Source organism: Oncorhynchus clarkii, chromosome 1 (genome assembly GCF_045791955.1).
Source record: "Oncorhynchus clarkii lewisi isolate Uvic-CL-2024 chromosome 1, UVic_Ocla_1.0, whole genome shotgun sequence".
NCBI classification, from domain to species: domain Eukaryota; kingdom Metazoa; phylum Chordata; class Actinopteri; order Salmoniformes; family Salmonidae; genus Oncorhynchus; species Oncorhynchus clarkii.
The window spans coordinates 8,857,280-8,877,857 of record NC_092147.1 but is presented as its reverse complement, the minus strand read 5'-3'; the positions used below and the strand labels follow the sequence as shown (position 1 = coordinate 8,877,857).

The following is a 20,578-nucleotide window of genomic DNA, read 5'->3' as shown; positions in this document are numbered from 1 at the left end:
ATGCGTTCCAACTTTGTCATAATTGTCTGTAGGTTCTAAATTGCTTATGAGCTTGGCTTCCCTTCAGAAAGTAGCCGATTCTTGTACTTTACAGCTGTATTTTCCTACAGTTACTAATAATACTAGCAACAAAACAGATTTCATTCCTTAAAATGATTTTGCCAGATGGAAGAAAATAATAAGGTAGGCCTAAACTGTAATAAGATATACCTTAAAGACTGCTTGTGTTTAATCCTGAATCCAGTTGCCCCTTTTGTACTGGGATAAAACAATAAGGAACCCATGAACCTTATGGAGGAGTGCATGTGTTTTGCAGACACACCTGGGTTCTAGACTGGCTGAGGTAAACATTTTAGGAAAGCCTGGGTTTTTAAATCCCGGTGAAAGCAGATATGACAAGGTTTGTCAATGTAATGTTGCCCTTCTATTTAGATGAAACTAGCGAAAAGGATCATTTTGCTTCTCTTAATCCACATTTTCTAGCAAAAAAACATGTTCATGTTTTAGGGCTGGTGGGCTGCATATATATTGGTAAAATATAAAGTGTGTGTGTGTGGGGGGGAGGGGAGGGGCGTAGTGGATATAATGGGGTATAGGCCTAACTGTTGTTTTGAGGGTGAAATTTCAACCACAGTATGATGTCATCATTGTAAACTAAATTCAGCACAGCCAAACCTTGTATAAAATAGGTTGAATTTGTACCTTTGAAACCATGTCAGATTTTCAACATTTATATACACTTTCAGAAAAAAACAATAGGCAGCACCTCAGCCCGGGATCGAACCCCATCCAGGGTTTTAATTACACCCAGCCCTGCTTAGCTTTAATATGTCACTGACTACTACCAATATGCTATTGTGAGAATTATTATTGAGAGCTCTCTTAATAACAAAATATATTCAGTGTTAATATCGAAGTCATTCTAAGGGGTAGGTTTGACAAAGCAAATGAGTGAGTGAGTCTTTGACATGAAGACAGTGGTTAGATTCTGCCATTGGGACTGCTCTGATGTTTCCATTCTCTCCTGGTTATGACCATAGAGCCTTGTCCCAGTCTCTAGACCTGCCTGTCTGTGTGATGGATGACCACCTGACCTCTGAAGCTGTCAATGAGATGGTAAGTTGACCTTGTCATTTCATATTACAACATTAATCCAATAAAATGTTATAGTGATGCTATCATTGGCAATGTTGACGTACCACAACCATCTCTGTTGTGTTGCAGTTGTTTAATTGGCCCAATGCTCCTCCACTCTTTAACAGTTAATAATTATTTCAGTATGATATTTGTTGTATATTAAGTTTGATTATTTGCTATATAATTACATTTCTACCAGGAGCAGAGCAATTGTACCAGGAGCAGAGCAACCTCAGTGATGGAAACCACAGAAGAGGGGAAGCTCAACATTGTGGAACATCTGACACTTATGGACTTCCTTCAAAACCTAACTGAGAAGTATGTTCTGTTTTCTTTGGTACTATCACACCTTCAAGGAAATAGGATTAAATTAGAAACTGATCAAATGTTCAGTGCTAGAAAAGTTGTCACATTGCAATTTTGCCAAAACAACTGACACAAAGCAAGTATAACTTCACGATCAGGCAAATAATTAAATAAAAACAATTCTGCCACGCATCCTGATATGACAACATTTATAACAATATTGTTTTCAGGCAATGGAGGGGGATTCGTGAGGGCATGTTTGACCCGGTAAGATCATGTTACTGACAATTTAATCAGATTACCATGAAAACTCTGCCTAATGTTTAACCTTGTTCATAAGCTTTAAAAAGACGCACTATGCAACATTTTAAAACACTTCTTCTGTTTCTGGAATACAGCTGACAAAACAACAGCTTGCCGGCTTGTGTCTGAGGATTGTCCAGTTTTTATCGGACAAGCTGATGCAGATCATCATCCCAGGTCTTTACGAACTACTGGGCATCCAAGATGCTGCCTCCTCTCCATTGTCACAGAGATCTCTCACAGCGTCACTCACCAGTCTGTTAGACGATAAGACTAACACCAAGTCCCGCGTGAGATTTACTGAGGCTGGTGTACCTAAGAGGCCAGGCAGTCGAAAGTCTTTCAATAGCTTTCGCATCCCGACTCCCTACCCTTCCTCCAACTGTATGGAGCAGGAAGAGGAAGAAGAACAGGAATCACAACTTAAGTTCAAGGAGATTTACCTGACTAAGGGCAGTCTGGGCAGTGGAAGCTACCTGCCCAAGGGGGCCATGAGGTATGTTCTTAAAGGGAAATTTAACAACTTCATATTCATCTCCAGCATCACCATATGTGAAAATTACACATTTCCATGCTTTGTAGTAAAAAAAATATAGAGGGATGTAACTGTTTCCAATAGTGCTGAGAAATTAGTGCTTTTTGAGGTTGGTTTGGTTTCCATTCAAATATTTAAAAAATAATCACGGTTTTGGATTTCAATACTTTTTTTAGACATTGAATGCACTATGGATTATGTGTGTTGAATGCTGTAACAACACATAATAAAACAATGAATAAAAGTCCCATGATGGTAGTGACTGTCCATTACTGTTTATGACTTATCAACCATCATTTACTTTCTCATATAAAATATTTATTTGATGACTTTATTATTTCATTCCAAGTCATCAACTCATCTCTATAGAGCTGCTGCTTATTCTGTCTGACAAAATCACTATTTTAGTAGTTCTTCTAAGTAAATAAGACCTACTTTTATGACCGCTGAACACCAACTGTCAATCACTTAGATCATGTATTTCCAGGTAGAGAATCCTCGCAACGCAACTGCTTTTTATCTCTCATGCATTCTCTCGTCTCTCCGTCTCAGTCAATGAGTTTTCCGTATCTGCTCCACACAGAGTGGACAAGCAAGTGGGCGTGCAATGGATTATGGGAATTAATTGCCGTATTTTCTGTGCTAAACTATGTAGAATATTGGCCTGTTGGAAACTACAACTCCCTACTACATTGCATAGTTCGTGCTTGATCTGATTTATCTCTACAGAAACTGAGCATCGAGCTCACAGAAGAAGAAAAAAATGAACTATATGGAATTCAAATAATTGAGCCGACGTCGGTCAATTAGTTGTTTAAAAACCGAAAAATAACAAAAATGTTGGTTAAATGCTCAGCTCTAGATTCTAATGACATCATCAGTGTGCATCGTGTGATTTTAACCAATTATGAGTAGGCATTGCCTACTAATTGGTTGATGATGTCATAGAAAACACTTATCTTCCTCTTTCTTTTTTTACTACAAAACATAGAAATGCCCGTTTTTCACATATGCTGGAGTTGATGAATATGAAGTTGAAACATTTAGAAATTTCCCTTTAACATTTCTTCAAACTGCCTTGTATTTATGATTGTCCTTGAAGTTATTAGAAGTTACAGTATTTGAAGTTTATAGCAATTTGGATTTTTGTAGAGGATAGATATTGCCAGGATAGATAGATATCTACAGGCCAGTTTCAATACAAATGACTTATACAAAATACATTTTATTGGGCTTCAGAGATTAAGCAGTTAGGCTGACATCACACTAAGGTTTTTTCTCAGAGAAACAGCAGCGTTTTCCTCATTGTTTTCAATGGTGCAGATGTATTTGACACACTGAATGTGCATCACAGCCTTACATATTATTTGTTTGACTTTGATGATTTCTGCGTTTTTTTCCCCAAGGACTCTAACCTCTCTGTCTGATGTGCAGAAGAAAACAACCAACTCTGAGACGCTACAAGTCCTCTTAGGTGTCTCAGAGGACACCCTTGTCACTTGTGTGCAGGACAGCCTGCAAGGTTCTCTCTCCAAACTTGCATGCATGTCCAATTCTCCATCTGGAAGTGCAGGCTCTATGATGCTAACCCCTGCTGTAATGGCAGAGTTGGCTAAAGATGTCAAGTCGGCCTTATCAGTGGTCGTTAAGAGTGCCTCCGCAAGTCAAACCTCTCTAGTGACACCGGTAAGGGGAGACTCACAGACCAAGGTGACTGAGAGCATGGTGAGAGAGCTGGCTGTTAAACTTGAAAAAGTTGACCAAGAGAGCAAGAGTCTAACAGGGCAAGTCATGACCACCATCTCTGACACAATGGTGGCTTTTGTTGACGAGAACGAACAGAATTTGCTGGAAGATCTGAAGGACAAGATCACGTTTTTGGCATCGCATGTTGGCTTCATTGTGGATCTTGATGCCCTGATAAGGAAATACGAGAGCAGCTACAATATTAGTGAATCTGGTTCCTCCTGCACGCTCACATCTAAGAGCATCCAAAAACTCTCTAGCCGGGAGTTTCAAACATCAACAATACAAGCAGTGAGTGGAGTTCTTGACAAAAAAGTCAGTAGTTTGAGCTTTCCTAGTTCAGTCATTAAGTCTGAGTTAACAGGTGCTGTATCAGGTCAAACATTGTCTGGCATTGTAAAGACAGAGTCAATTCACCCAGTGGGCTCAGCAGCGTCAGTAGTTGTTAAGACTTTTGTGTCAGATATGAAGTCCTTGGCTGAATTTGAAGAGAGTCCCCAACAGAAGAGTGCCTGGTCTGCTGCTGTTCACATTTACCACAGCATCCAAAACAACTTGAAAGATTATTTCGACAAGCTTCAGAGATTTTCCCTAAAGAGCATCGTCACATCTAATGACAACATCACAAATGCTGAGTTTAAGGAGACAGTTCCACTTCCTTGCTTAGACATGAAATATAGGCCCAGTAAGAGTGAGCCTCAGTTGCCAGAGTCCACTGGTGAAGTTACTTTACAAAAAGGCCTAAGTGAGAGCTCAAAACTTCTTTGGGCAAAAACTGAGTCAGAAGAAAGCAAGCTCCTTCTGACAACTTGCACCAAAGAAGTCATCTCAGAGCTTCTGGTCTTGTACAACACTGAGATGTCAAAGGAGGACCCCCTGTACACTGTTGGAGAAAAAGGATCAGGCTTCTCTATTGAGAGAGAGAAATTTGTAGAGGGTGTTCTGGCTCAGCTTGGGGATATTGCCCATTCCAGGGCCTCATCACCAATAGTATGTGAGTTCCCCTGTCAAATTGAGGACAGCAGTAGCTTAACTAGTGCACAGCCTGCTTATTCTGTAGCATCCAGGTCTTGTTCCATTCAAAACCAGTACACATGGTCAAAGGATATTTGTGCGGATTCTGCTGCCTTTGGCATCATTGAAACATTTGTGGAAGACCTGCAGAGCTTGGCGCAACCTGCAGAAGTAGAGGAGAGAGAACCTGACCTCCAGGAAAATGCACAAAAGCTACAGAGCAGGATCTGGTCTGCTACCACTAGTTTATATAACAATATTCAGAAGACATTAAAGGACTTCATCATTCACCAGCGGAGGTCAGACATGCTGAGCAGAATGTCTAGTCATATACCCACAGAGGACTCTGGACATCTTGGGACTAAGGAGTACCTTGGTTTGGCAAGCCAGGACTTGAGGCAAGCTAGTAAGAGTGTGCCTCACTTGCACAGTTTGAACCTTGAAGTGGCTCTACACAGGGGTGTCAGCGAGAGTTCAAAACTTCTCTGGACTGAAACAGACGAGGCTCTACTGACCAATAGTACCAAAGAGGTCATTTCAACAATCTTGACCTCATGCGAGGATCAGACATCAAATGCACCTTGCTTCTCCACAGTAGGAAAGAAAATATCTGATATGTCCCTTGAGGTCAACATGTTGGTAGGTGGTGTTCTGTCTCAGCTGAAGGACATCTCCTTGTCAAGGTCCCCAACACCATGTGAAGACATGTTTGAACGTCTCCAAGGTTCTCCTGAGCGAACCTCTCCAGTAAGTCTAGATTGCAGCGCGGCTGCCTCCAAAGGCATTGCATCTTCCCACAGTCTTTCAACAAAGAGCCTCCAAAAACTCTCTAGTCATGAGTTCCAAACCAAAGCTGAGAAAGGAGTGAGTGAGGTCCTCTCTAGATCATTTAACATTGTGGAGGAAGGCACAACAGATAAGTACCTCCAGTCTGTATCTACATCCACCACATCTACTGATATTATACAAACCATGGTGAAAGACCAGCAGGAGCTCACCCAGACCACCCAATCATCTGACATGGTATCTGGAACCTCCCTGCTCACCACTGGACAGGTTTCTGAGAAAAGAATCTGGTCTGTTGCTCGTAACATCTACTACAGTCTGCAAAGTAAGATTACGGAGTTTCTCAGAAAAGATCTTCAAAGATCAGACACAACACTTGGTTCAATCCAAAACTTTACATATAAAAGCAGTCCTGCATCACAAAGAGCAAGTCTCGGCCATCTTAAGGTCAACCAGAGCAGTGTTACACCTGGTGTAAACGATGCCTGTGTGGACATTCCGCACAAATTACTACCTAAAACCACTGAGCTCTCAGGATCCATGCTGGAGGATATTGACACGATCCGTTGTAGGAGTGCTGACAGCCAAAATACAAGAAATACCTCTTCTTCACGCTCCTCCATCTCTCTAACACCTACTTCAAAATTAAGGCAGTCGAAATGGCACTTTGCCTTACCCGGGACTCCCATCCCTACTGAGTTTCCTGCTCAGATTGACTTTCCCATTGTTAGAAACACAATCATTGAGGACTTCTTTCACACAGAGGACTTACTTCCTGTAACCTTTGTGGACAAAGTCAGGCAAGCTGCTGGGGTGGTAGTGGACATTATGGTGGAAAGTGTTGAGAACACACAGGAAGATGGACAGGGTGCTTCTCATCTTGACGACCTCCGATCTGCTGTTAGGAAATTGAGAAAAATCATTTCCACTTGGACCATCCACATTTTCAGCCATGAATTGGTGGATAAAGTGATAGCCCTTCAGGACAGCCACAGCACTCCACAGGTCTTAACATTGGAAGCAGCCAAAAGTGCTTCAGACTCCATTCTTTCAAGGCTGAAATGGGGAAAGGAACAATGTGCCATATCCAAGGAGCTCTCCTCTCAGCTTCTCCAGATATTTGCTGAAGAGACAGTGAAGTGCTTCCTGAGACAGTGGTCAGATGAGTATGAAAACATAAACTTTGATGTTTCAGTCCAGAACGATCCAAAGACTTCTACTTGCATGGTCATTCTTCAAATGATCACCAAAGCCACTGCTAAATGTTATTTTGAGTCCGCTACCAGCGTGGCCACCAGTGGCATTGTAGAAGGCGTGTTTGATTTGGAAAGGGATACCATCAGCAGTACTGGAGAGCAGGTCCTCACCTTCAATACAAAGGTATAGTACACATACATCTTTCATGAATAACACTGCTGTTGACCTTTTATGAGATATATGATTCTTTGTGTCATGGCATTGCACTGCTTCTTTGCAATTGATATGCTGTACTTTAAGATATCGAACATTTTTCAGTTTGTTTTAATGTGCCTTTTCCCACCAACCAGGGTTCCAAGAAAGTTAGTAAGAACCTCTGTCCTCAAGAGTCTCTGGAGTACCAGCCTCAGAACATTTCCCCTACTGTGTACTTTACAGGTAAGCCCTGCTGCTATTTAGGCTGCTGCTCAGTCAAGACTGAGACATTATCCCTTTACCATTCCACTAATTCATTTGGAAAGACATTGTACTCCTCTGAGTTGTTACCTATGACATACTGTACTGTGGGCTGGGTGGTAGCCTAGTGGGTTAAGAGGTTGGGCCAGTAACCGATAGGTTGCTGGTTCAGAATCCCTGAGTTCACGAGTCAAAATCTGTCAATGTACTCTTGAGCAAGGCACTTAATCCTAATTGCTCCTTGTAAGTCTCTCTGGATAAGAGTGTCTGATAAATGAGTAAAAATGTAAATTGATGGCATGCTGGATGGTCTTTCGTTGCAGAGACGATGACAACATCTCATGGCTCCTTTTCTCCAGAGGGAATTTATGATATCGCATCGTCCTTCCCACTTGAAGAGAAGAGTCGCAAACCCTCCCTTTTCACCAGATTGTCTAGATCCATCACGAAAGGCTTTCTCAGCACATTCAAATCTTCAAGGAAAACCAAATTATTTAATTAAATTCCTCATTATAAACAACGAGAGCATTCATTAGTTCAGATGATAATCTAATCGTATTGGTCACATACGCCGAAAACAACTGTGAGATGCTTTATTACGAGCCCATTCCCAACAATGCAGAGTTAAAAAGTAAGAAAATATTTTCTAAATAGTAACACAATAACAATAACAAGGCTATATACAAGGAGTACCAGTACCGAGTCAATGTGCATGGGTGCGAGGTAGTTGAGGTAATACAGTATGTAGATGTAGGTAAGGGTAAAAGTGACTAGGCAATCAGGATAGATAATAAACACAGTAGCAGCAGCTAGTGTGAAAGTCGGTCAGTGTCACAGTGAATGTGTGGGTAGAGTGTAGTGAGTGTGCATCGAGCCAATTCAAGAGAGTCAGTGGAAAACAATTAGAAAAATACATCAATAACCAAGGGGGTCAATGCAAATAGTGCAGGTGGCCATTTAATTAACGTTCATCAGTCTTATGGCTTGGGGGTAGAAGCTGTTCAGCAGTCTTATGACTTGGGGTTGAAGCTGTTCAGCAGTCTAATGACTTGGGGGTAGGAGCTGTTCAGCAGTCTTATGACTTGGGGGTAGAAGCTGTTCAGCAGTCTTATGACTTGGGGGTAGAAGCTGTTCAGCAGTCTAATGGCTTGAGGGTAGAAGCTGTTCAGCAGTCTAATGACTTGGGGGTAGAAGCTGTTAAGGAGCCTTTTGTCCCAGACTTGGTGCTCTCGTATCGCTTGCCGTGTGGTAGCAGAGTGAACAGTCTATGACTTGGGTGGTTGGAGCCTTTTGACAATCATTTACATATCACTTATTTTATTTGTATTTGATGTCATATTGTAAACATATGTATCTGTTTTGCTGAAAATATGATTTTGAAAACAATGAATGTCTACAAGTGCTTCATAAAACAGTTATATTTATTTTTGTATTTTCAAAAGACAGCAAATAGCCAATCAAGTATCAACATAAGTGAAATGAAAGACAGATTTAATTTTCAGTGAATAATTGTCTTGTCCAGTGAGCAACTCAATGACAGCGATTCAAATGACATCATTAGATCACCTCCAAGAAGCATCTTCAACGTTCACCTGACAACCCATTGGATAAGACACATACACTAACCAAGTGTTTCTTACCTGTCAAGAAGGTTGAGATCAGAAGCTTCTTCAATACCCCAGAAATGGAAAGGCTTTGAGACAAAGACAATCAACTGTCCAGATAATGCACATACACTAACCCGGATGTTCTACTTGCCCCACTGAGTTACAGCAAAGTTATCATTTATGCATGGGTCCACGATCCACTCATAGCTCTCACAGCTATCTGACAGTTCTCAGAATACTAAGGAAGAAGTGTGTGATATTGGATTTGGTATCCTTCCCACTCCCAAGTGATTGGGAGTCCCATAGGATGCCGCATAATTGGCCCAGCGTCGTCCAGGTTTGGCCATCATTGTAAATAAGAATTAGTTCTTAACTGACTTGTCTAGTGAAATAAAGGTTAAATAAAAATAAACTATTTAAGCTGTCTGCTATGTTGCTGTGTAAATCCACACACTGCAGGGGAATGATGACACATGCTGTGCTAACACATCGTTACAGTAGTTGTCAGTTTTGTAACGTAAATAAAGAGTTTGTCAAATACTCTATGTGAAATACAGTATGTATTATTTTCCCATAATGCCATTATTTCATGTCTTGTGCTATTTTTAGCATTTTCCCCCCCCTTATGTATCAGGTGTATTATTTTGACACTGCACAGACTCATTTAAATGAGCAATAATGATCCACATCTTAATAAAAGAGTTTTAAGGCAGCAGTGTTCATACTGTATTTTACATTGATTTCAACCACTATATGTCTTCATCAGCAAGTGAGGATTTCTATGGATAAAAACTAGTGTTAAGTGTGTGGGGGGGGGGGGGGGGGGGGGGGGGGGAGCCTCAATTAGACCCATGTCAAACACTTACAATCACGTACAGTACAACCACATTCAGTACAATCACATACAGCACAACCACATAGTCACATTCAGTCAACTAAATGATTCTAGAATAATAATAATTCCATTCACATTTGGCTACTACAAATAGCCAGTGAAATATGATACGTTTTTTGTTACTTGAGAATAGGAATGACTGAGAATCCACTGCCTGCCGTTGTAAACTTTCTGCACACAAATCAAACACAGTACTGACTATATCTATAAGCCTCATCCAAAGGAACGAAATTCTAAGTCGTCCGCATTGTTTCAGGCATCATCCGTTCCAAAGTCTCATCTTGTTCACTGTAAAAAAAAAAATAAGAGTTCCTTTTTGGACAATTCCAGGTTGTCCCTCCTTGTTTCAGTATGTTTAATCTGCCTAATGACCAGGATCCTGGTGTCTACCCAATGTGCTGAGCACTCCTCCTGGACAGAGTCCGCGCTACATTCAGCTGCTGCAACCATGGTCTCTGTGTGAAGGCACTGTTAGAGAGTCAATCAACCAGAACAAGGTTAGGAGACCAAATCTGTGTCCTAGCATTGTGAAATACTGTATATGTAATGGCCTCAATACATTAATGAAGCGCCCTTACATTCTATCCTCTCCCCATACTGAAACAACTTGTTAGGGTGAACCAATAAGACTGACACTATATACCTTCTAAGCATGATAGTTGGCTCATGATTTGTTTCAGGACTTGTTAGGGTAAACCTATAACAGCTTCTAACCCCAAGTCATAAGACTGCTGAACAATTAATCAAATGGCAACTGGACAAGTTCAAATGTTTTATTATTTGTTACTTTAGTTTATTGGGTAAATATTCTCTTAACTCTTCTTGAACTGCACTGTTTGTTAAGGGCTTGTAAGTAAAGTATTTCACGGAAAGATCTACACTTGTTGTATTCAGCGCATGTGACAAATAAAGTTTGAGTTGATTTGATTTGACTATGTACCTTCTAAGCATGATGGTTGGCTCATGATTTGTTTGTACTGAAATCTATTCAGGGAGGATAAGGGTATATCATAGGCAGTGATGAAGTGGTAAAACCTGGCCAAGGCCAAACAGTATATGGCGTTTTCTCTGGGTGTGCGGTCGCAGTGGAGAGAAAAGGCCTCCAGTGAGGTGGTGAGTATCTGGGCGGAGTTTGGCGAGGCAAACACAGGTCTGAGATTGGTGTCTCTGGAAATGGGCGGGAGCGGGACTCTGCTCCTCCATTGGTTGCTGTTCTGATCCCCACTCTCATCCTCCTCACATCCCTTCCCTCCACATTCCCTCTTCTTCTCTCTTTCATCCCTCGTGGCCACAGGGTGTTGCTTCGGTAGTTGAAGAGGTTTATCCTGGGATAGCAGGGCACGGAGCGGGCAGGATACATGAGATGGGCAGTTGATGGGGGTCAAACATTGAGAGGCTGTGGACATCACCCTGATACCCGCCTTGGCCTCACTCCTCCTGGGCTTGGAGGACATCTTGGGGAGGGTGAAGCCGTCCACCAGGACCGTGTCGCCCACCCTGTTCCTGAACAGAGCCCTGTTGAGGCCCATGCAGTGCCTGGATGCTGCCCTCCTCTGCCCCAGCCTCACCCAGCCCTTTATCTGGAGGTATGTCCGCATGGGCAGGGCCATACCTGGGAGGACCACCACAGAGCACAGCCTGGTGGCCAGGTGACTCACACACTCCCTGTGGCCGTACTGAAGGGCGATCCTCAGGGGGTCGCGACCCTGGGGATCCCGACAGGCAAGGGTCAGAACGCTGCTGGCGATAAAGAGTTTGAGGATGGTGAGCTGGCCGTGCTCGATGGAGGCGACAGCGGGACACTTGGCGACGTCGGGGTGGGCCGTCTGGTGGCACCACTCACGGTAATGGTGAACCCCCACCGGCTCAATGACATGCACCCCCCTCTCCAGCAGCCAGCCGGCCAGGTCCAGGTGGCCCAGAGAAGCAGCGATGTAGAGTGCCACCCGGAGCTGGAACCTGGAATAATACAGAATCAATGTATTTATAACACGTTTCAAGTTTTTTTTGTCAAGTTCACAAGATACAGTGGGTTATAAAACAGTACAGTAAAATGCTTACTTGCAAGCTCTTTCCCACAATGCAGTATTAAATATCAGGGTAAGAGAAAAAACGTATGAAGGAAAAAAACACGAGAATATAAGCTATATACAGGGTCAGTACTATCATTGTAAGCTACTATATACAGGCTATATACAGGGTCAGTACTATCATTGTAAGTCATTGTAAGCTATATACAGGGTCAGTACTATCATTGTAAGCTATATACAGGGTCAGTACTATCATTGTAAGCTATATACAGGGTCAGTACAGGGTCAGTATTGTAAGCTATATACATTGTAAGCTATATACAGGGTCAGTACTATCATTGTAAGCTATATACAGGGTCAGTACTATCATTGTAAGCTATATACAGGGGTACTATCATTGTAAGCTATATACAGGGTCAGTACTATCATTGTAAGCTATATACAGGGTCAGTACTATCATTGTAAGCTATATACAGGGTCAGTACTATCATTGTAAGCTATATACAGGGTCAGTACTATCATTGTAAGCTATATACAGGGTCAGTACTATCATTGTAAGCTATATACAGGGTCAGTACTATCATTGTAAGCTATATACAGGGTCAGTACTATCATTGTAAGCTATATACAGGGTCAGTACTATCATTGTAAGCTATATACAGGGTCAGTACCATCATTGTAAGCTATATACAGGGTCAGTACTATCATTGTAAGCTATATACAGGGTCAGTACTATCATTGTAAGCTATATACAGGGTCAGTACTATCATTGTAAGCTATATACAGGGTCAGTACTATCATTGTAAGCTATATAAAGGTTCAGTACCATCACTGTTGATTGTAAGTCTATCATACAGTTCAGTGTGTAGATGTGTATTCTGACCTCATCACAGGTCTCTCCCTAGACAGGTGTCGTTGGACGGTCAGTCTGTGTCCCAGGAAGCAGCCTCTGAGGAACTCCGCCCACCCATCCCAGGTGTCCAACCGTAGAGTAGCCCCTGGGAGACAGAGACACATGCAGGTTGTCCTCCTGGTTGCCATGAACCAAGAATGTGTTCCATACAGTCCATTTGTCTCTGTGTTACATCCATAAGGTGTTGAGCCAGAGGACCATTGATGTACTGCACAAGGAAGGCCATACCCAGGTCAATGGCGTAGTTGTGCAGCCGGTTGCAGTCGTAGAGTTGCAGGCCGGTGGGAGAGCTCAGTCTGAAGGAGCTGACGGGAAGCCCACACTGCTGGGACACCAGGGTCATGAGCCTGGCCACAGACGTACTCAGGAGAAACACAGTGCCCAAGACTGAGAGGGTCTCCCCCGTCACAGCACTGAACACACGCACCACCGGCTCCCGCTGAAGTATAAGACCATGGACATACAGTAAATTCACTTGTTTTACATAAATACCTATGTTGTGTTTATACACCGAGTAAACAAAACATTATGAACACCTGTTCTTTCCATGACAAAGACTGATCAGGTGAATCCAGGTGAAAGCTATGATCCCTTAATGATGTCACTTGTTAAATCCACTTCAGTGTAGATGAAGGGGAGCGGACAGGTTAAAGAAGGATTTTTAAGCCTTGAGACAATTGAGGCATAGATTGTGTATGTGTGCCATTCAGAGGGTGAATGGGCAAGACAAAATAAGTCCGCTTTGCACTGATCTTAGGTCTGGTTTGTGTTTTTTTACTGCTAATAGTAATGGTTAGGATTTGGTGAGAGTAAACTGATCCTAGATCTGTGCCCAAGGGCAATTTCTATCCAGAGACAAATCAAAGGTCCATGCTATTTAAATTTATAATCTACCACCATCTCGTGGCTCAAATTTGTAACAACATTTTCTAATTCATGTGCTGTACTGAGTTTTGTTCTATCACATTGAACACTAATCTGGGTGCAGATTAAATTGAACACTAATCTGGGTGAAAATTAAATTGAAGACTAATCTGGGTGCAGATTAAATTGTTAACAGAAATATTATGAATATGTATTTCAATGAACCCAAAGGGCCTCTTCTTCTCCTACTATACGGCCTGCTGTACTCTACTGTGCTCTACTGTACTCTGCTGTACTCTACTGTACTCTGCTGTGCTCTACTGTACTCTGCTGTACTCTGCTGTGCTCTACTGTACTCTGCTGTACTCTGTCTGCTGTACTCTGCTGTGCTCTACTGTACTCTGCTGTGCTCTACTGTACTCTACTGTACTCTGCTGTGCTCTACTGTACTCTGCTGTGCTCTACTGTACTCTGCTGTGCTCTACTGTACTCTACTGTACTCTACTGTGCTCTACTGTACTCTACTGTACTCTACTGTGCTCTACTGTACTCTACTGTGCTCTACTGTACTCTACTGTGCTCTACTGTACTCTACTGTGCTCTACTGTACTCTACTGTAGTCTGCTGTAATCTGCTGTACTCTGTCTGCTGTACTTTACTGTAGTCTGCTGTGCTCTACTGTACTATACACCACTGGGTATACAGACTCTTCAGATACTGTTAGCGAACACCAGACTGAGGTCGAGGCGATTACATGGGGAAAAGGTTTATGACTGTAAGGGTGTTTGGTACAAAGGCAACACTACATCGGGCCACATTTCAGCTCTATCCCAGGTCAACCATACAATACTATAGATTTCCACTCTAGTCAACCAGCAAGAAGGAGAGACAGACAGAAGGTCTGGCTTTGACTATGTCAATGATGGGATGTGTAAGTAAGGAGTAAGGAACACAAATAAACATTATTCTGATGGTTACATTTGTACTTAGATACATAACCACTCTCCTCTGTTAGCAAATCTTCCACAGAACTTTGTGGAACAGAGTGAGTTCTGTCCCTGTCTGGCTCTGGACATGTACCCAGGGACCTCTGTACAACAACACTTCACACTCACGAAGCAGTGTTCTTACTAATCAATCACTCTACCATAACCATGGTCTCGGTATAAAGCAGTGTCCTTACTAACCAATCACTCTACCATAACCATGGTCTTGGTTGAGCAAGGGCAATATTACTTTAAGTCTCAAGCAGGGTGACCTCAACATTCTATATATCGCCATACTATATACCACCACACTATACAGTGGGGCAAAAAAGTATTTAGTCAGTCACCAATTGTGCAAGTTCTCCCACTTAAAAAGATGAGAGAGGCCTGTAATTTTCATCATAGGTACACTTCAACTATGACAGACAAAATGAGAAGAAAAAAAAATCCAGAAAAATCACATTGTAGGATTTTTAATGAATTTATTTGCAAATTATGGTGGAAAATAAGTATTTGGTCACCTACAAACAAGCAACATTTCTGGCTCTCACAGACCTGTAACTTCTTCTTTAAGAGGCTCCTCTGTCCTCCACTCGTTACCTGTATTAATGGCACCTGTTTGAATGAACTAAATCACCTAATCATACCTAATCATACTATATAATCATACTATATAATCATACTATATAACCATACTATATAATCATACTATATAACCATACTATATAACCATACTGTATAATCATACTATATAACCATACTATATATTACCACACTCTATATCACCATAATATATATAATCATACTATATAACCATACTATATAATCATACTATATAATCATACTATATAACCATACTGTATAATCATACTATATAACCATACTATATATTACCACACTCTATATCACCATAATATATATAATCATACTATATAACCATACTATTTAACCATACTATATAACCATACTATATATTACCACACTAAATCTGAAACACTTTATGTTAATGATAGTATGAAGCTGTTTCAAGCAATAGCCAGCTCACTTTGATATGCATTTTCAAGCACGGGTAGAAACAGCTAGGTGTTTGGCTGGTACCTTCAGCAGGCAGCAGATGGCACTGCTAGGGGTGATGCCAACGTCTGTCAGGACCCAGCTGTCCCGAAGGATGGCACCAGCATAGCTCAGCTCCAGGAAGTACCTCACCTGCTTGTCGTCTGACAGTTGCACGTGGAAGTAATCCTGCCAGAGGAAGAAGATTGGAAACACAAGGAGCCGTAATTGAGTGTCCCATACAATCAGAGTGAGAGGGCTCAGCACTGATGGAGCCGTAATGGAGGGTGTCCCACACAGACACCCATTATGGAGGGTGTTCCACCCAGGCAGATGTCAATGTTTACCATACAATAATTGTAAAAGTGTCCAAATGTGTACAATTAAGAAATAAGGCCCAAGGAGGTGTGGTATATGGCCAATATACCACGGTCAAGGGCTGTTCTTAGGCACAACGCAACGTGGAGGTATATTGGCCATATACCACAAACCCCCAAGGTGAATTCTTTTTTTTTCTTCTCCAATTTAGTGGTATCCAATTGGTAGTTACAGTCTTGTCCCATTGCTACAACTCCCATATGGACTTGGGAGAGGCGAGAGCCAAGAGCCGTGCGTCCTCCGAAACACAACCCAGCCAAGCCACACTGCTTCATGACACCATGCCCGCTTAACCTGGAAGCCAGCCGTGTCGACCGTGTCAGCGTGCACTGCTGCGTGCACTGCACCTGGCCCGCCACAGGAGTCACTAGTGCGTGATGGGACAATGTTGACAAAGCACTGCTGGCGTGGCTGTCTCCTACTGTAAGTACTATCGCCCTATCACATGTCTCCTACTGTAAGTACTATCGCCCCATCACATGTCTCCTACTGTAAGTACCATCGCCCCATCACATGTCTCCTACTGTAAGTACTATCGCCCCATCACATGTCTCCTACTGTAAGTACTATCACCCCATCACATAACCATGTCTCCTATTGTAAGTACTAGTCACATACTTTACTTGACACCAGCCAAATGAACAAATTGCTTCTTAGAATCATCTTCCTTTCCCATGGAGCTGTTGGCCGAGGTTGGAGTAGCCAGGAGGAAGGCATGGCCAGCCGTTGAGAAATGCTTGTTTTTGGTTATCATGGATTTATCTGTGGTGACTGTGTTACCTAGCCTCAATGCAGTGGGCAGCTGGGAGGGATGCAAACAGGCTCACATGAAACCCTTCATGAAGACAAGTAGCCTAGTGGTTAGAGTGTTGGACTGGTAACCGAAAGGTTGCAAGTTCAAATCCCTGAACTGACAAGGTACAAATCTGTCATTCTGCTCCTGAACAGGCAGTTAACCCACTGTTCCTAGGCCTTTAATGAAAATAAGAGTTTGTTTTTAACTGACTTTCCTTGTAAAATAAAAATTTGAAGCAGAGCTTAATTTGTAAATTGGGAGGTGCCAGAGGGGGGGCTCTGTGGTACCAGAACTCATGAGAAAAAAGATCACCTATTATAATAGAGCATTGAACGCATATCATCACATTTGGGTAGAGCAGTAGAGTAGAGCCATTTACAGTAGGTGAACACATGGGGAACATTTTTAGTAGCCTAGGGTCCGGGAAAGTGTTGGCCTTTTTAAAACCGCATTTCGTGCAATTCTACATCCTTTTACATGACTGGAGACTTTGGCATTATCTTTTTTTAATCCGCGCAAATGATCGAAATGGCAGGCTACTTTGACACTGACAAACTTAGTATCTGAGATCAATAAAAACGACCTTGTCTTGAATCCATCAATAGCCTATAGGCCTAGGGTTGTGGAGAAACATATACTAGGCTACAATATGAGGAGGAAATTAGTCCTAAAAATGCTTTCCAGTTTCACTGACTCACCCAATGATGCGCAGCTCACTCGCTGGAGATTGTCGATGCGCTCGTGTCAAAAGCCTATCTCTCCCTCTCTCTGTTTTGTAAAACAATGTTTGGGAGTTGATCAAATATTTTGGTAGTCTACAGCATAGTCTTATCTTTTCAGCAAGAGTCATTGCTTTTCAACCTGTGTTTTCCCTCGATTGTATTTGAAATATTGCAAAAGGCCTGTTTTGTCTGCGTGCTGTTTTTTCACTGACAGATTTGCCTCGCGTTCCCGACTGTAGGCTATTCTTTGTTATTGGGCTACAATCCGCAGCTAGGCTATTTAAAAAATAAGCTATTGGTCCTCTGTAGCTAAATTATAGGGCTTCTCATGACGTATTAGGCTATTCTGAATGATTTAATTTATTTCTGAACAGACAGCAGTAATTCCGTAACTTTAGAAAATTCCTCCAGAACCCTTCATGCAGCTATGATTCTATAAGGAAACAAATGATGAAGTGCAACTCGGGAGAGATGAGTGGGCAGGATAATTGACGAAGAGGCAACTCGAATGAACTTTGATCGCTTTTATTATAATTGTTACATAGCAAAAAGTGAAAATTATTTTTCATGGCACGAGAGGTACCGGATTCGGCCAAGTAGGTTCCGGAACAAAACAGTCCAGAACGGAACGGTGCCGGATCCTGTTCTGGCATGATCCTGCTCAAATTAAGCACTGATTTGAAGTACCTAGGCCTCTACCTGCTGAGTATAAAGATTATTAAACTAGATTCAGTGGGCTTGTCATTCACAGTACTGATGAAAAATCAAGTACAGTTGATCTAAATGTGGATATACGAGGACATCTAGTGGTCACCGGATTTTAAAAAAAAAATCATGCAAGCTATTTTGCACTAGCATGCGATGCCATATATTTGACACAGGTATTTATTATTCAACAAGGATAGTCATTGACCCGGACAAAATATAATTGTATGAGCTATGCCTCTGTGTCCCGGCGTTGTTGTACCCCTCTACTATCTGGCTTGGTGGGGCGATCTCGTTCTGCATGCCTGCTTCACTGAGATACAATGTGTCGTCATGCATTTGTGCATGCACGCTGTTAACGGTCATATCCGTCTTGCTAGCTAATTTAGCTAGCTCATCAACCAGTATTTTATTCGCTTTTTCTGCACGATAGCACTTATTAAAGCCTTGAAACTCATGGGGACCTCACTGTTACCACGGGTCATCGAACTAGCCCTTATTTGGCAGCAGGGTTGCATCGGTTTCCACTGGATTTGACAGCTTGTTAGGCTGGCTAGCTAGGTAGCTAATTCACTAACACGAACTGTTTATCACGTAGCAGCCTATGCTGACTAGCATCGCTAGCAACTAGCTAACATGGATAAAGTCTAGTCGTGGGTCCACAAAATCAAACAAATGGTACTGAACTGATGACAAAATCATGTTTCGAAATTGTAGTAGCTATTTATGTTGTTGTTGCTTAATGACATTGCGAATATCATATTTTTTGTCATTTAACTACCGGTATGTATTTAATCCGGTTTCGGCATGAGAAAAGTATTAATCGCAAATTCCAGCACTAACGGATACCGGGAAAAAGAAATATGAGAACCGGTCACGAATGCCGAGCCACGCCCTAAAATAACATGTGACCACAAGGCGTTTGTGACGCATTCATGCGTTCCAATTTTGTCATAATTGTCTGTAGGTTCTAAATTGCTTATGAGCTTGGCTTCCCTTCAGAAAGTAGCTGATTCTTGTACTTTACAGCTGTATTTTCCTACAGTTACTAATAATACTAGCAACAAAACAGATTTCATTCCTTAAAATGATATTGCCAGATGGAAGAAAATAATAAGGTAGGCCTAAACTGTAATAAGATATACCTTAAAGACTGCTTGTGTTTAATCCTGAATCCAGTTGCCCCTCTTGTACTGGGATAAAATAATAGGGAACCCATGAACCTTATGGAGGAGTACATGTGTTTTGTAGACACACCTGGGTTCTAGACTGGCTGAGGTAAACATTTTAGGAAAGCCTGGGTTTTTAATATCGAAGTCATTCTAAGGGGTAGGTTTGACAAAGCAAATGAGTGAGTGAGTCTTTGACATGAAGACAGTGGTTAGATTCTGCCATTGGGACTGCTCTCATGTTTCCATTCTCTCCTGGTTATGACCATAGAGCCTTGTCCCAGTCTCTAGACCTGCCTGTCTGTGTGATGGATGACCACCTGACCTCTGAAGCTGTCAATGAGATGGTAAGTTGACCTTGTCATTTCATATTACAACATTAATCCAATAAAATGTTATAGTGATGCTATCATTGGCAATGTTGACGTACCACAACCATCTCTGTTGTGTTGCAGTTGTTTAATTGGCCCAACGTTGCCAATGCTCCTCCACTCTTTAACATTTAATAATCATTTCAGTATGATATTTGTTGTATATTAAGTTTCATTATTTGCAATATAATTACATTTCTACCAGGAGCAGAGCAATTCTACCAGGAGCAGAGCAACCTCAGTGATGGAAACCACAGAAGAGGGAAAGCTCAACAATGTGGAACATCTGACACTTATGGACTTCCTTCAAAACCTAACTGAGAAGTATGTTCTGTTTTCTTTGGTTCTATCACACCTTCAAGGAAATAGGATCAAATTAGAAACTGATCAATCGGAAAAAAATGTTCAGTGGTAGAAAAGTTGTCACATTGCAATTTTGCCAAAACAACTGACACAAAGCAAGTATAACTTCACGATCAGGCAAATAATTAAATAAAAACTATTCTGCCACGCATCCTGATATGACAACATTTATAACAATATTGTTTTCAGGCAATGGAGGGGGATTCGTGAGGGCATGTTTGACCCGGTAAGATCATGTTACTGACA

At 41.8% G+C, this 20,578-nt stretch overlaps 1 pseudogene; it reads right to left on the bottom strand.

Moving 5' to 3' along the window:
• Positions 1-10,215: 10,215 nt before the first annotated feature.
• LOC139414388 (protein ANKUB1-like) lies at positions 10,216-18,768 on the bottom strand (annotated as a pseudogene).
• Positions 18,769-20,578: the final 1,810 nt, after the last annotated feature.